General features: G+C 40.0%; 1 long non-coding RNA gene across 1 annotated transcript; it reads left to right on the top strand.

Moving 5' to 3' along the window:
* Positions 1 to 1685: 1685 nt before the first annotated feature.
* On the top strand, positions 1686 to 3926 carry LOC122841471. The gene is made up of 3 exons (XR_006372391.1): positions 1686 to 2001; positions 3327 to 3409; positions 3703 to 3926. It is a non-coding gene; the product is annotated as an uncharacterized LOC122841471 (long non-coding RNA).
* Positions 3927 to 13943: the final 10017 nt, after the last annotated feature.

The following is a 13943-nucleotide window of genomic DNA, read 5'->3' as shown; positions in this document are numbered from 1 at the left end:
TCCATAGGTCAGTGTTAGTTGGTGTGCTATATTATGGTTTTCCGTATACAGGAGAGATTTTCTGTTGTCAGTTGGACTATCACTGGGTAGACGGGGTTAAACCAAAAACCCTAGCTCAAGACGGACTTGTTTTTATCTTGTTGTCTCTTGATTGTCTCCAGCAGTGACGTTTTTCTGTCCTCCGATCGATGGACTGTGTTGGGTGACCCCTGTAACTCCATCCTAACCGTACCGTAGCATTGTCCGGAAGGCCCTACAACTAAAGGAGGCCCAGGGATGGTGCTGTACGGGTTGGTTGTATGGACCAGTGTTACAGTGGAGACATACTCAGTAGTGCTGAGTCAAACCAACCCTTGACATATCAGCCAGACGGAACAATATTGCAAGAACAAAGTTCTTCTGGTCAGTACATCTAGAACTGATGTGCAGAATCCTTTTTTCTGTACCTCTTGCATATGATCTTAGGAAAACACACAACAGAAACACATCTGTTGCCCATCTGCTCAGATGATACACAAACAAGAACTCCCCAAGTAGGGCTTCAAGAACAGAAAGATCTCCTTTTGTTCTGACAGCACCAGAACAGAGAGAACAACGTTTTCTGTTCTTGTGGAGTTTGTGTACGCACAGAAAACATGCCAATCAAATTCCACTCTCTACCAAGAGATGGAACGTTGTTTCTACATCTTGGTTCCCCCTAAACTCTGGTTTCTCAGCGCTCTCTCCAACCTTTTCCACAACCTTTCCTCCCTTACTACTCCTCCCTCTCACCATCTCTCCCTCTGTGTGTGTGTGTGCGTGTGTGTGTGTGTGTGTGGATGAAGCGGGTGGGGGAGTGTCTGTGTTAGTGAGGACTAGAGGAATGCATCAGATGCGATTGGAGGAGTATAATCCTTTGAGTCCTTTGCTTTCTTAGATTTTTTATTTTTTCCCCCATTTGACAGTGGAGTAGAGAGGAAGGGGTTAGGGGGGTGGTGGGGATTCTTTGATGCTCTGCGGATACCATTTGAGACCGAAGCATTAAATCCGGATTTACAGTTTCTGTCACAGAGTCTCCCCCTTCTCTCCCCTGACTGTTTGTTCCATCCTCATTTCCCTTCTTTCTCATCAAAATCCACTAAAGTGGTGGCGGATTTTGATTTCCAGTCTTGGGAACAACCAGGGCTTTCCATGTAGTCGCGAAAAGGGGAAAAAAAAGAAGCTAAATTTACTTCACGAAGAGACGCAACGGCGTTGAGCAAAAGGCCGATAAGCCGTCGCCAGCGCCTTGAAATCAATGCAGCCATGCCTCACCCTCGGCGAGCGCGCCATCACTGAGGTTCCAGTCTAATGTGCTTCCCATTAAGCCTGCTACACATGGCAGAAGTGGCCATTGAAGACGCCACAGTAGACTTGCCACATTTGATAAGTCTTTGGATGGAGATGGATATATATGAATAACACTCCTCCCGGGAAGCTTCTGTTTAATGTTTTATGGGCTTATTTCCTCTGTTCCTCTCTGTCATCTGAGATTTGCCGCTGCCCGATGCAGCTCAAAGAAACATGAAGGGCTCCATGTGATCGCGGGTCGTCTGACACAGAGACCCGCGCGAGTGTGTGTGTTGGGGCAGGGGAAAGTATGGCACATATACTTTGATGTACATGTGAAGAACTCAGTTTTTTTGGGGTTTTTTTCTGCAGGCGAGATTGCAAACGTGAACTCTCAGTCAACATTCACCGGGTCGCAGCGCGTTTCTCACGCCGAACTCACACGGCTTGAGCCACAGCTGAGACGCACTCTCACACAGATGAGATATGACATGTTGAGCAAATAGTGCGGTGGATGCACACCGTTCAGCCCGGAGTGAAGAACGATCATGCGTGACGTGCCGCCTCACAGGAGCATGTAGCCTAACCTTTCCTCTGCTGCTGATGAATGAGTCACAACCCACATGCCAACGGTGACCTTCCGCCATGTTTGAGCCTCTGATGGGGAAACTGCCCGTCTACGGACAGTAGAAGGTATTTGGGATTTTTTATTCTTACTCTAAGCCTTTTTTGTTGGACACATTTTCAACAAATTGTTATGTTTTTCACACAAAAAAACACACACACATAGAGCTAGCAAGTAGCATGCAGAAGGATATTCACCAATAGTCTATCTTAATGTGTTATGAGCCAAAATATTCAGCACTTCCTGCATCTCTTGATGACAAGGTAGCAAGAGGCCCATCCATCCATCCATCCATCCATCCATCCATCCATCCATCCATCCGTCCATCCGTCCACTATACTTGTTTATCCATGGGTGGGTTTCTGGGGAGTTGGTGTCTGTCTCCAGTTATTTTGTGATTGGGTGAGAGGCGCGTAGACCCTGTACAGTCACTAGGTTACTTTCTCGCTCTATCTCGCAAAAATCTATACTTTATGAAGATCACTAATCATTACTCAGGTGCAATATAAGCTGGCAAGAACTCCCCCAGAGCGCCTTCTTTCTCTCCTGATAGTGGGAGTTTTACTGGCGCCTGTTAAGTAATGCAGCTGCATGATGAATGTAGAATCCAAGTTTTCTGTTTATTGTCTTGACCTCATTTGAAAAGCCCTCTAATGGTCTTAAAACATGAAATGAAGGACAGGAGCAACATCAATGGTAACCCCCCACCTACCAGAAAATAGGTGTTCTTCAGTTGGAGCTCCTTTGTTTACATTCACATGAACATCATTTCCTGTCTGAAACTACGGAAACCTGAAAGGTTGGCAAAGACACACAAGTATGGTATAAAATATTAGTCTTTCCTGTCACTTAGTAACAAGCAATCTATATATTTAACTAGGTCAAAAACAAAAACGCAGCAGTTTTTACTTTCCGGTGTTTGCTAAACGGGAACAAGACAAGAAATGAGGAGCACGATGAATCGCTTGTTGGTTCAACAAATGAAACTGAAATGTTTCTTCTGTTAAATCTTCTAACTACTTTTTCATTGACTCATTGACCCGAGAACAAATCAACAACAAAAAACTCTGCATATGAGTAATGTTCACAGTTGGCATAAGCCAAACAGTCTCTGTGAGGTTTCGTATCATATTCTGAACGTATATTGTGTGTTACTGCGCCGTTGTCAGACCAGAACACAACGATTTCCATTGATCACAGTTGAAAGAATCCCTATAAAGCCAGAAGAGTGTCATAGCATTAGGGAATATCAAAAAGCGATGAAATTTTATTACATCCGCTGAGTTTCTGCGGAGTTTGTCATGCACCAGTAGTGTAGGGAATGAAATGGCGTGCCTCTGTAATGTGTTAATCTGCATTCAAATTAATGACTCTGTTGTGTGTCTCTCTCCAGTTGTGGCTGTGATTCATGGCAGACCAAACATCTCATAAAGAAACAGCTGAGGGAAAATCAACAGCAAGCAGCTCTTCCGTTTGGTGTGTAGAGAAAGTGCTTGTGCTGAGAAAATTTGTTTTGACCATAAAACGCAGTTTGTTTGCAATCTTGGTTTTATGATTTAAGGTACACAAGCTGTGGGCAGGATTAGAAGTTGGAGGGTGGGAAAGAATTGTAAATTCAAAGCAAAGTAATAGTCACTGTGCACCATAAGAAGTGTAGTCTTCTTTTTATTAGACCTTACCTTCTTTTTTTTTTTGTAGTGGTAGATGCAATTTCATGATATGCCCCTTTTTTTCTCCCCCAACGACCCAAACACTCCATCAACCATTAGGACCGCTCTATTTATGACGGCTGTCGGGGGTCCAGCAAATGAAGATGGGATGATTATGATGATGGTGCTGGCTGTCGTAGCTTTCCCCAGGCTTTCACATCAGGCTCACCATCTCAGGCTCATGACCTCTGTCACCTCCCCGCAGGGGGTCAGCCTCTTGCCAGGTGAGACAAACACAACAGAGAGTAGTTTGGCTGTATGTTTGCTCCCCGCAGCAAGGTTACATTCGGCTAATACGGCCGCCCTACTTTCCTACATACATACATGCTGGGGTTGAACAATGACCAACTGCGGGTAAAAGCAGGAGAATTTGTTGAAATCATTTCACCTTTGTTGTTCAGGAAATATGTTTGGTATAATTTGTGGTTACAGTGCTCTATGTGCTATTTTGATTTGATATTTGGATTCATAAAACTTTAAACTAGTGAATTTACAGAAGGATACAGAGTGGTAACCTTCATCATTAAACAGTATCATGTGAGCATGAAGCATTTCGTTGGTTTAATCTGGATTGTTCTGCGTGTGGGTGTCTTACTCTTTTCAACAGAGAACATAGTTGCAGTGTTTTCTCATATCTTCTAAGAATATGATTCATTTTTTTTTCCCACAAAAATTTTATTGTATTTTGTTTTACATATACACCTGCCATATAACCAGTACAGTAAACAGGATCTACGAACACCCCCTTAGAAACATATCTGCATATACTCCTTTAAGCATACATGAGAAATTAGTCCACTGTTGAGGCTTCTTTGTTGCTCATTGTGTTTTGACTTTAAACTTGTCTTTAACCGGCGTCGTCATTGTGAGATATGTCCACTCCTTCAACAAAATTCCGGAAGGGTCTCCAAATGTCTTCAAATAAATCACCTTTCCCTTTCTGGAGATATGTTATGCGTTCCAAAGGCAAAGTCTTTAGCTAAAGAATATGATTCATTTTGATATTTAAAATAGCCACACAATGTCTTTTCTAAACCTTTATAGCGGTGAAACGGAGCCAGTGCTTCGTGGCTGGCTGAGAGGTTGCTATGTCTTCAAGTGGCCACCAGGTGTCTCTATTCTTAACATCGAAGATATGAATCTTTTCAGGCACAAGTAGAAGGCAGAGCCTCAGACGGTCACGTCGTGACAGTTTTTGGTAAGATTTTTCAGTTTTTATGGATTTTTATCAGTAAAGAAGTCGTGCTAATTATAAAATAATCTCGTGGACTGAATTGTTGATAGCAGTTGGCAGCTAGCTAACACGCTATTCTTATACAAGACGTTCTTTCTTTCTTTTTTTATTTATTTATTTTTTCTTTTTTTACGTTCGTTTAAAAACAGAAACCGTGCCGTGGTGGCGTAGGGGATAGCGCAACCCATGTTTGGAGGACTCGGCTGTCGCGGGCTCGTCTCCCGAACCGACGATACTTGCTTAAGGTGACCAGATTTCTAAGACTAAATCTGGGGACATTTCTCACTCGGCGATAAAGAAGAAACCAATTTAAAATGACCAAACTGGGACAGATATGTTTACATATTTATTAACATTTAAACATTAAAAGTCAAATATAAAATCAGGAATGTGTCTCTCCACACAGTGGTAATATTACTATTATTAATAATAAAAGTAATAGCAGCGATAGAAAATTAAAACTGGAAATATGGGGGGAAATTGTGTACATAGTTTATAAGTTACCATGCAAATACATGAATAACATTGTTGGTATCTTTGTTAATGAACAAAAAGCCCACAATGGTAACTAAAGTAACTTGAAACTGACAAAAGTAGTGAAAAATTGTTTACTGACAAACTGATGAAAGTCAGACTTCTTTTAAATTGTGGCTCAATAAAATTATGGTAGCTAAAACTTTATAGCATGTTTTTGTGTCTGTGACCAAAGAGCTGATGCACTTGTTGTCTCATTTCTCTCATAACCTGTCTGGTAAATTCAGCCTCACTTTTTTATGATTTGCTATGATTTCCTCCTTGGTCATTTCACATCAAGTCCACCTTGACCTTGGAGTTCACCTTTACTTTCTGGACTTGGTTGTTCTGGACTTTTAGTAACCATTCATATCATAATTCTCTTGAATTGGTCAATTTTCTTCCTGCAGCCACAGCCAGAGAGATTGGCTCCAGTCCTGTGGACCTTAACCTTCAGAATAATCTAAAATAATTGTTTTAATGTTGTAGTCATCTTGGTCTATCACTTTCTATCATTCTGTTGAACCTCAATTAAAAACAATGTCTGATTTATATTGGTTACTTTTCAGTAAATTTTCATTTATTACTTTTGTTAGTTTCTGGTTGTTTCAGTGACCACTGTGGGTTTTTCAGTCATTAACAGAAGATACCAACAACTTCGTCCTCCTGTGAATGTTGTGCATGAATGGACACATAACTGTCCATAAATACATGAGGTGTGTGTGTGTAAAGTAATGTAACTGATATGTAAGGACACTGTGTGTGTTTGAGATGAGTGAACTCTGGTCAGGAAGTCCACCAACATGAGCTCATCTCTGGATCTGCAAACCCTCCTTGGTCTGAAGAGCCATCTTTTCTGCTCTTATTCTATTCAGACCTCTATGATCATGTGATCATAGAGGTCTGACTAGAATAAGATCACATGATCATAGAGGTCTGTGATCAGACCTATCTATATATAGATAGATAGATAGATAGACCTATCTATCAATATATATATAGTTAGATAGATCTATCTATCTAACTACAGATAGATAGATCTATCTATAGATCTATAGATCCATCTATAGATCTATAAATCTAAGAGAGACACTTAAATAATAATATGTTTATATTTTATATTTATCTCCAGCTTTGTCAGTTTTTCTGTTTTCCTCATTCATTCAGTTCTGTCAGAATATTTTTCTCCTGTCTCATCTGGACTGAACAACATCTGTTGTTGCGCGCAACACGCTCACTCAGTCCATAGGAAGCAGTTTTTTCTCATTTATAAAACGCTAAAATTGGGTACGGCTTCACCCGGGGACAAGCCATCTAAAACGGGGACGTCTGGTCACCCTACTGCACGAAAGTCACGGCCTCTTGCCTTATCACTAAACTCATGCCCTCTTACCTTATCACTAAACTCACGCCCTCTTACCTTATCACTAAAGTCACGGCCTCTTGCCGTACTATTTAACTCACTGCCTCTTGTCATATCATTAAACTCACGGCCTCTTGCCGTACTATTTAACTCACTGCCTCTTGTCATATCATTAAACTCTCGGCCTCTTGCCGTACTAGGAGTTGACCTCCTGGAATAATTGACCTCAACATCTGCTCCAATTCAGACAAACTGTTAGTCAAATTGTTTGTTCCTTATCTGTCCAAACAGAGGTTCTTCAGCCGGGTTCCTTTACAGACGAGCAGGGAAAAGGTCGGGTGCCAGAACTTTCTTGCACAACAGCTTAAAACTAACATCTTTCCTCTCTTAAGTGATTATTATTCCACATCTTTTCACGTCTTTGGTGCGAACCAACCAAACAACATAATTTTTAACTATTAAAGTAATTATATTCCTCTACAATTTAAGTCTTGGATATAGAGGCCCAGAAACGTTTAAAGAGGTTGGGTTTTTTGGCTGGTTTTACCATTTTCTCTTTGCAAATGGAAATTAAAGCCTCATCTACCGGTGAACTCTTTGAACCCAACAGCAGGAGAAGAATATCTTTTTTTGAGCAGCCTAATTTTCTGGAGACTGCTCTCAGTATCTCCATGCTGAGACTGTTGAGACTACTTTGAATGTCCTGTAGATCTTCTCCCTTGACCTCGGCACAGATTTTCTCAGACAACCTACGTATGATGGCTTGAAGGTGACTGTATGTGCATGTGATCTTTGAATTTGTAATGGCCCTTATAAGCACTGCATTAACAAGCAGCAGGATGGATGACTGCTGGTCCTCCTTCTCTGCAACTGGCAGCGGTTCAGCAATCTCTGTGGTAACCACTGACTCCTGGGTCGATTTCTCTGAAATGACGTTTTCCGCTGATGGAACTGTCATTTCTTCATCCTCTGGTGGCGGTGAATCTCTATTGCAGTGTTCTTCGCTGTATATTTGAAGGTCCTTGTTCATTTTGACTCCAGCTGCTTTGTTCTTTTGGTGTTCAATGGGAAGAGGAGCAGCTTGGTTGTCAATTGGTGGAAGGTCATCTAATGAATTACCTGGGCTCTCTAAATGGTGTTGGTCAGACATTTCCAGATATGACTCTTTTTCCTTCAACATAAGTTCAGTTCCCTTTGTCAAATCTGAAAACTCCGAAATAAATTCCTCCACTATCTTTATATCTGGTTCCCTGTCATTTGAGATTAAATCTTTCACACTAGTGGTCTTCGAAAGCTCCTCCAAAATGAATGCATCAACCATCTTCAAGTCCGATTCCTCGTTCTCAGAAGCAGGACTGCTGTCTTCTGTCTCATCTGTTGCCTCCTCAGAGTCTAATTTCTGTAGGATGTTTTTTCTCTGTTGATGGTCTTCAGCAGCTTTTTGTTCCATCTCACGATGTTCTTTACAGCGACATACCAACAGTTCCTCAATCAACCTTAGTGCATGGGGAAGGATCGAATCTATTGCGTCCGACCAAGATATGTAGCAGTCCACAGAAGTTTCTGTATCATGCGTGGAGCACACAGATCTCAACGATTTCTTAACATATTTTAGGAATAACTCATTGAAAAAGTCAAAGCTCTGGGGATGAACTTTCCCTGTGATCTGAAGGGTGTCTGTAAATGCTGTTAGCAGCACATTCCCCAAGATGGTGTCCACCTCTTCAGATCTGATGCCCTGCTTAGGGATATTGCAAAGAATGAAGGTACAACATTCATCGATTAAGTTTAACAGGAGCTCCTTCAAGCTGGTCTTGGTGTCACAATCAGGTTTCCCCATGGCCAAATCCAGGGTCTGTTCCAATGAAATGGACCAAAAGAACTTGTCAATCACCGGCGCGATCATGTCCCCGGAAAAAACCGGGAATGCATGAGTCTCTTGATTCTTTTTGTTGCTCATATTTCTTGGATGTGCAATGTATAGTACAGCAAACTCTAAGACAATCAAATAACTATTTCGTTTAAACCGCAAACTACCTCAATCTCTCACCAAACTGTCTCTTTCAAAGAAAGTAGCAGAATGAAAGAATTGTTGCCTGAAATCCAAGTAAAACTCTGTGATGTCATAACAGACCAGATTCCATCTATGAGTCATAGATGGAATCTATGATCATAGATAATCTATCATAGATCATAGATTATATGATCATCTATGATCATATAATCATAGATGGAGTCATAGAGTCAGCTTAGCAACCGTTGCTAGGTGTGAAGAGACATCAGCTACATGATCATAGAGGTCTGGATAGAATAAGATCAGAAAAGATTATCTGAAAAACTTAGAAAGACCACAGGTGGATAGTAAAGAGAAACACTTAAAATGCAACATTATGAGACACAATTAAATAATAATATGTTTATATTTCATATTTCTCTCCAGCTTGGTCAGTTTTTCTGTTTTCCTCATTCATTCAGTTCTATCCTGTCTCATCTTTTATCAGTCTGCCAGTATTCTAAAACAGAGACATAATATCATCTCAATCTCCCCCAAAAACATTAGAATGTACAGATCACATACTGAAAATTTACAATTTAAGAAATAAAATTAGATTTGCTTTCTTTGGTTTGGATTTTGGTTATTTTGAGATGAGGAGCTGGATTCTTCCTAGTAAAATCTTAGTATAAATATTAACCTTTTTCATCAGCTGATGAAACGTTAAAAATTCCATATTTGGCAATAAATAAATAAAATAATCTCCATCCTCATCAGTTTCAGTTCAGGCTCAGTTTTCCTGTCACTGAGTGACTCTGTTTTTTGTGAGAAACTTTAATATGCCCAAACTCATATCTAGCTTTGAAAATACAACTCACTGATCACCAGTTAACTCCAAAACGTCTTTCTTCACAATGACTTTATTTTAACCATCCTGTCACTATTTCTCTCTCATTCTGGCTAATTCCTTAGCTGTTCATTGTGCTCTCGTCTTGTGTTTGTTAAGAAAAGCTTCGTTTTATTTTCTGCTGCTGTTCTTCTCTGTAACGTTAACAGCAGCGCGAGTAGCTACTGTAACAGCTGTTGTTGCGCACAACACGCTCACTCGGGCTTTCTACTCCCTGGAGTCTCCAGCTATCGTAATAACAATCTATAGGAAGCTTTTTTTTTCTCATTTATAAAACGCTAAAATCAGGGACGGCTTCACCCGGGGACAGGCCATCTGAAACGGGGACCGTCCCCGGAAATCGGGAACATCTAGTCACCCTATACTTGCCGCTTGTCTTCTCTCCTTCCCCCCTTCCGGTAAGCCTACTTTCATATAAGGGACACTAGAGCCCCCAAAAGACGCCCTGGAGGGGTAAAAAAAAACCCCAAAATTTAACCCAAAGTGTTCATAACGCTGGCAGATTAAGAATTCTTTCTTTTATGAAAAGGGCCTTTCTTAATAAATAGGATTATGTAGAAGAGAGGATTTCCCTTTAAAATCCTCTCTGTTTTTATAATAATATTATACTTATGTTTAAAAACTTTTTATACCTGAACAAAGTTAGCATGTCAGAATTATTTATAATGTTCTTAATAATTAATAGGAAAACTTATATCAGTATCAGAGCCATCTAACACTTGCCATAAGTGCTGAAAAAAATGCTTTTCGGATATTTTTACTGGTATTTTTGGCAATTCAAATTTGGTGACAATGTTGAAAGTCCTTCAGCATATAGATTCAAATAATAACTTTGTCTGGGTCACTCCAAAAACAAAACAAAAAAAGCCAAAAAATTACTTCCTGTCAGAAGAAGTTACATCATTCAAAGACGAGAAGATTATGTCATATCTAAATCTGCCGTGGTTCTGAATAATTTGGGACTTTGTGGACTCACGATGTACTCCACATAACCTCACTTAAAAAGTAACAAAAAAAAAAGCTTTTATTTTAAAAGATATTACCAAATATTTCCAAGTCAAGCTAGAAGGAAACTGGCGCCCTCCCTAATTGCTTCCACGCCGTGCTTCATTTAACTTGCCTCGGGAGTCACCTTGGAATATTGATGCTTCTCTTCCCTTTCTGGCAGCTCATCTCATCATATCAACCACTCCAAATTTTCCCTACATTGCTATTACAGCTTTAGCCCTTTTTCTTTTTTTTGCCCTCATGACTGCAATGCTCATTATCACAAGTGACAAGTGAAATATTTTTTCCAAACAGAGCAGACTTCATAAAGGAGTCTCGACCCATAGAGGCACTTCATTTGATTTGTACCTAAAGTCAACAGACGTCTGTGAGAGCCGGCTCTCTTATCCATACTTACTTTAGGCTTTCAGAGGAGGAAGATGTTAGTCAAGTTCTCAAGTCGGTCGTCTTATGCTGGCTCATGTTAATGCAACGTGGGCTCATACATAGTGTAATGAAGGATGATCATTTGGCTTAAGGGGGCGTCAAGATGGCGTTTGAGGAGAATACGTCCCTCCAGGGTTTCCCTAATGTGCAAAGGCGCGCCATGTTTTGCTCTCTTATGCAATTGCACAGCAGCTCTCGACTTAAATGCGTGCGATAAGAGAGGCAGAGATGTTCCGTCGTGGCGTTCTGCTCGCTCGCTGCGATTAGTTTAACTCCACGTTCATGCCACCCATCACGGAGGACTTGCTCCAGTCTCGTGCACCGTTGCTCAGCAGATCTGAAGCACCATGACGTTTGGAGGAGAAAATTAAAATCTATCTCGGAAAAAAACAAAAAAAGCCTGAATTTTCTTGTTTCAGATACAGATGACATTTCCGTCAACCGCCAGATGTCTGTTCTGATACAGAAAAGGGAAACATTTTTTTTATTTCAACTCGACCAAACGTTGACGAATCCCTTCTGAGTCCCGACGTATAAATGATCAACATAGCCGACCCAAGAACACATAAAATAGTCTTTTGGCCCCAATTCACCTGATTTATCATATACATAGCAGTAAATGACTTTGGGGGTGTAAGTAGTTCATGGGACTGACTCATTTGGTCCAAAAAAGAGCATTTCAATACAAACCCAGTAGGAGTCAGGAAGGGAAGTGACTCCTACTGTAATCTTGAAGGTCAAGTTAGTTTTATTTTCTGTACAGTGTCACATCACAATAAAATGTCGCCTTTCCTAATAAACTGGTTTATACTTTTATTGAACAAACTAAATGTATTATGCTATATATAATCTTCATAACATCTCATTTGTCTCTTGTAACAATATGGTGACAGTTTTTACTAACGTAAGAAAACCCATATTTTTTTTAAATAAAAGTTACATACTTTTCTTTTAAGACTCCAAAGAAAGAGTAGGTTGGATTATTTTTTTTGCTATGTGGAGCAAAGCTCTATGGCAAGCAATATTGATATTTAATAGCCAGTGGAATATTTGAAACAAATATTCTCAAATAAATTTTTCTGGTTAAGAAGACACATTTTTGAAAGAACCTAATATTTAAGGCAAATTCAAATGTATCTCGCTGATGGCAGCAGTGGTAAAACTGAACCACTGAATAGTTCTCTACAGAAAACTCAAATCTGTAAACTGTACTGCTCCATAAGTTTATCCCTATGCATCAAAATGAACATAAGACTGAATAAATGTCATAGACGTTATTTAAAACTGGAATGCTAATCAATGTAATACTTTTTGTGTTTCTGTTTTACATAAATTTTACTTCATGGTAGCAGACCAGGCCATCAGGAACAACGAAGCTCCACACAGTTTACTATTGCAGTTGTATTGCCACCTAGTGTGGAAAACACAAGCGGAAGAACTGAGCAGCTTAGCATTAAATTATGTCGACATCACATGCAAACTGCAGATATCCTACACTGTGTAGGTACGACCACTGTGTTTGTTAGAAAATCTTTAATGGATTTCATAAATTCCAGTTTTGACAACACATTTACCTCTGAGCAGAGCTCTCTAGTTCCTATGAACAAAGGCCATTTCCAGAGCTAAAGATTCGTAACAATAATGGCTTCATCAATCAGTCGGAGCGTCAGCGTTCAGTCATTAGGACCTTGGTCACTTTCTGCGTTAATGTTCCTAATGCCTCATTCAGACATGTCTGTGAAAGTGACGGACTGAGTGCAATATTTGCCCTTCGCGCGAGAATGGACAATAAATCGAGTGTGGTCTATTATTTGGAAGTACAGCTTATCCTGGCCGTCACTGGGTGAAAAGTAGGGTACACCGTGGACAGACCGCCACCTCGTCACAGGCCAGGGACATTATATATGCTTGATACAGTCCAACATACGAAACAGCAGAAAAATAGCTGAACAACCAGGACAAAAAGAAAATTCACTATTGCCAAGTGTGCAAAAATGCACATTAAAGGGCGTCTTTGTTTTCCAGCAACGTAGTATCATTTTATAGCACAATCAAGTAACTATGTTGCCTTAAGTTGGTATTAAAAATGCTGTACATATCAAACATGACTTAAAAGAAATTTGACTTAGCAACTTAATGTCTTGAAATTGGACCTCTGTTTTTTTAAGAAGGACCTGCTTTTTCTGAAACTCAGTGTTCGGGCAGTCATCACATCAACATTCTCTATTAAGATTGTAGAAACGTTCGTCGGGTCACTGGACTGAGTAAATAGTTTACATAACAAGCTGGTGTTGGCTAATTGATTCTGGCTAGTCCGAAGGAGCCGAGGTGAGAAGGTCAGCTCTGTGAGCCAGAAGCTCGGCTTGAAAGCCACAGCTCTGAGTTTGAGCTGCGTTGCAAGCGGCACCGAGTCTAACAAAGTGCAGCCCAGAATAGTTGCCACGAGAGATTCAAGGATTTCTCAAACATGCAAGAAAGAATCAAAGCAACTCTCCAGGAACGACTTTGATGAAGGAATAACATTACAACATGATATAAAGCTAAAAACTGTTTATTTTAAAAGATACATAATTTATTGTTTTAAATTAAATTAAAGTGGCCTTGATTTGATACTGAATTGACAGGAAATCGACTTGTAAGAGAAACCAGAAACACAGAGTAAATACCTTGTGAAAGACTCATGACCTTCTTAATCCAATCGTCTAAAATTAAATCAGATGAAACCTTTTTGCTGTTTTAGGTCAGTCAGGATTACCAAAATTATTTCTATTTGTCTTAATTTCTTTTTGGGTTTTTTTTTGGGTGGGGTCTTAGTCACAAATTCTCCATGGGAATAAGTTTAGGACTTTGTGGTATC

The sequence above is a fragment of the Gambusia affinis genome, linkage group LG12 (genome assembly GCF_019740435.1).
Source record: "Gambusia affinis linkage group LG12, SWU_Gaff_1.0, whole genome shotgun sequence".
Lineage (NCBI taxonomy): Eukaryota > Metazoa > Chordata > Actinopteri > Cyprinodontiformes > Poeciliidae > Gambusia > Gambusia affinis.
This window is presented reverse-complemented; position numbering and strand designations above follow the sequence as displayed.